Source organism: Nuphar pumila, chromosome 11 (genome assembly GCF_984573655.1).
Source record: "Nuphar pumila chromosome 11, dmNupPumi1.hap1.1, whole genome shotgun sequence".
In the NCBI taxonomy this organism is placed as follows: domain Eukaryota; kingdom Viridiplantae; phylum Streptophyta; class Magnoliopsida; order Nymphaeales; family Nymphaeaceae; genus Nuphar; species Nuphar pumila.
This window is the reverse complement of record NC_143259.1, coordinates 97,377,884-97,381,726: the sequence shown is the minus strand read 5'-3', so window position 1 is coordinate 97,381,726 and position 3,843 is coordinate 97,377,884. Positions and strand designations below refer to the sequence as shown.

The window sequence follows — 3,843 nt, the reverse complement described above, 5'->3', positions numbered from 1 at the left end:
TCTGAATCAGACTCCATAACTCATCAAGTTGAATGATGCTACCCACTCTCGGAGGAGCCCTCAGACCCCCTTTTATGTAAGGGTAAAAACTCTGAATCAGACTCCACAACTATTCAAGTTGAATGATGCTACCCACGTTGGGAAGAGCCCCCAGACCCCTCTTCTGTAAGGGCAAAAACTCTGAATCAGGCTCCCCAAAAAATCAAGTTGAATGATGCTACCCACGTTGGGAGTAGCCCCCAAACCCTTCTACTGTAAGGGTAAAAACTCTGAATCAGGATCTACAACTCATTTAGTTGAATGATGCTACCCACGCTGGGAGGAGCCCCCAAACCCTCCTCCTGTAAGGGTAAAAACTCTGAATCAGGCTCCACAACAGTCAATGTGCAGGTTAGCCGGTGCTTGATGGAGCAATATAAGTTCTTCTGTTGGATGTGCATAGAAGCAGAAAGAGAAGGGAGAGAGAGAGAGAGGGTTGATGTTCATGGCCTCCTCCAGGGGAGATTTCTTTCTCAGATAATCCTGCAGTGCAGAGACTGGGTCTTAAATAATCATCTTTGGGGCACTTAAGTGTTAACAACCACTCTTTTTCAAGAATCGTCATTTTTTTTGGCACCAATGGAGGAGAGGGTAATTAAGTCTTTGCAATCGCATCAAACTCCAATGCTAATTAATGCTGACAAACATGGAGATACGAGACACACATGCTTACATACGTGGTGCTCTTTGGGACCCCCGAACATGAGATGCAGCTAACTACCCTGTTCGGGGGGGGACATATAACCTGTTTTGGTAAATAAATGAAGCCCCTGACTGCAGCTTCGTCTTGATAGCCAAGGAAAATGGAGGAGGGCAGCCGCTCTACCATCACGAGAAGAAGCCAAGGACCTCAGGTCCTGATGCTCCCATGGTTGGCTCATGGCCACCTTTCTCCTTGGAGCTAGCCAAATGTTTAACCCAGTGCGACATCACTATCTTCTTCTGTTCAACTCCCCAAAACCTGTATTCCACGAGAGAAACACTCAATGGCTACTCGGATATGATAAAACCCATCGAGATCCCCTTACCAACCATGCCTGGCCTTCCCTCCCACTGCCAATCCACTTCCACTCTTCCCCGCCACCTTATACCCCTCCTTAAGAAGGCCTTCGATTCCGCTCAGCCGGCGTTCATCGACCTCCTCCTGTCCCTAGGTCCCGACTGCGTGATCTACGACATGCTTCAGCCATGGGCCCCCTCGGCCGCCTCAGAACTGAACGTCCCTGCTGTGTTGTTCTTGCTTGCTAACGTCACCTCAACCTCCTACTGCTTTTATTCGTGGAAAAACAATATTTCTGAATCAATCGGTCAGCCATTAGAATTTCCGATGGATGCCCACCAACTCGCGCCAAACAAGTCTGAAGAAACCCTGGAAACTAGATCCTATGGGTTGGCTACCATGAACGGAATCGCTTTGTGCGTAGACAGATCCGTGGGCATCATAGCTTGCAAGACGCAACGGGAAATCAAAGGAAAGTTCATTGACTTCTTCTCCACGCTAACCGGGAAGCGCGTGCTTCCCATGGGGCTGCTGCTTCCCGAGAAGGACACCTCCCCATGCGAATTCACGGATTGGCTCGACTCGAATCCGGACTCATCTGTGATCTTGGCTTCGTTTGGTAGCGAGTACTTCATGACAAAGGAGGAGATTGGAGAGATCGCCCTAGGTTTGGAGCTCTGCGATTTGCCCTTCATATGGGCGGTGCGGTTCCTCCAAAGGGATGGCGTGGAGGAAATGAGCTTCGAAGAGGCATTGCCTTGTGGATTTCTAGAGAGGGTTGGAGATAGGGGGTTGGTGGTCAAGGGTTGGGCACCACAACTGAAGATACTAAGCCATAGAGCTGTCGGTGGGTTCCTTACCCATTGCGGGTGGGGATCTCTAACGGAAGCCATCAGCTGTGGGGTGCCTCTGATAGCATTGCCTGTGCACCTCGACCAGCCGATGAATGCGAAGTTGGTGGTAGGGGAGTTGGGCATTGGAGTGCTGGTAGAGAGAGAAAAGAACGGTGGGTTAAAGAAAGAGAAGCTAGCTGAAGGTATCAGAAGGGTGGTGGTGGAGGTAGAAGGGGAAGGTGTTCGAAGGGCGGCGAAGGAATTGGCAGAGAAGATAAGGAGTCGAAGTGAAATAGGATTGGATGCACTAGTTGAGGAGCTGACAAAAATGAGCAGGACCAAGTGGACTGAGAGTTTGTGATGGAGATCATGGAGAGACCAATATCACGCCCTAGAAGGCTTAGAGGTTAGAAGACCCGGATGAAGACGCTTTGCTATGGCTGAATGAATGGTTTTTTCTTAATAAACATTGTTGCCATGTAGTGTAAGAATTTTATTTTCAAGTTTTTTAGTCATCTAAGTATTGAGTTATTTCTTTTGCTTTCTTTTAAGTGCATGTTATTGCCTTTGGCATAAGAACCTGCTGGAACAAGGCGAATTCCGATTCTCTATGTACTCGTTAACTTCTTAATAGAAATCTATGCTTTATTATCATCTTCTATGCTATTTTGCTTTCTCCCCTCTTCATGTGATTATGTACTCTAGTGTTTGTGCTACTGCATCCATGAGCTTGATGAGCGATGTTTAGCTTGATTTTTGCTATGCCCTTGAAAGGCTATTTTGCAGGGGCCTTCGCTTTTAGCGTGTGGCAAGTTGGTACTAGAGCCTTGTCAATGCTGGGATTGATAATGCCTCTAACGAATCAAATTCCTTCAAGTAGTCAAGTTCTTTTCTAAGATGAATTCATGGCTAATGATTGTGTGACAGCTCTAGTGTGTGATGTCCTCGATCAATGTAGAAAAGTTGGTTAACGATACTAATAATGTTTTTGGGATGCTTGATTAAAAGATCAAGACTCCATTAGAGGGAGTGGAGCACTCTATGAAAAGCCTTGCCACCAAATTTAAAGACTCTATGGAGAGTCTTGCCACCAAGTTCGATGATTTACTAGAAAGATTCAACATCGTGACTGTAGAAATAAATGTTCGATGAAAGAATGATCAAGTGAAACAATAGTTGATGACTGTTTTTGCTAGTGGAGCAATGACACATGTGGATAGGTTGCGTATCAAGTTGCCCGAGCCTAAAATGTATAAGGGCACTCAAAACTCAAAAGATCTCAATAACTTTATTTACTTTATGGACCAGTGCCTCGAGACTGGAGGTATTATGGAAGGTGCAAATAGATTTGCACCAAAACGATAGACCTTGCGGATGAAGCTATCCTTTGGTCAAGACGCCGCTTATGTGATATTTGACGTGGGATTGTAGTAGTAGTAGATTCATGGAAGGATCTTAAGCTAGAGCTGTGTGGCTACTTTCTACCAAAAATGAAGAAACAATGGCCCGCAACAAACTACTAGCAATGAAGCAAACATGGTCAATTCATGAGTATGTCAAGGCCTTTACCTCTATGATGCTATATGGGCGACACAGACCAATTATTCCACTTCATGAATGGATTACAGAAGTGGGCTACTATGAAGGTTAATCGTCAAGACCCTCCAACTCTCATTGTAGTGCTTGTTGTTGTAGAAAAGCTTACTGAGATTGATAGGTGCAACTCGACATTTCAAGGTAGACAATTTGAGAATGACCATAATAACAACAATCAAAGGGAGAATCAAAAGAATAATCAAGAAAATAATGTTGGTAATGGGAACCAATAAAATCATACCTAACAGGATGGTCAGAACAACAATGACAATCGGAGCAGGAATAACTGCAGAGGACAAAATTATTGTTGTCTTGACTGTTATCACTGTCACGGTGATCACTTGGCAAATAAGTGTCTAAACAGTAATCACGGTC

At 45.2% G+C, this 3,843-nt stretch overlaps 1 pseudogene; it reads left to right on the top strand.

Annotated features, from left to right (window-relative positions):
• Positions 1-1,072: 1,072 nt before the first annotated feature.
• LOC149822570 (UDP-glucosyltransferase 29 pseudogene) lies at positions 1,073-2,233 on the top strand (annotated as a pseudogene).
• Positions 2,234-3,843: the final 1,610 nt, after the last annotated feature.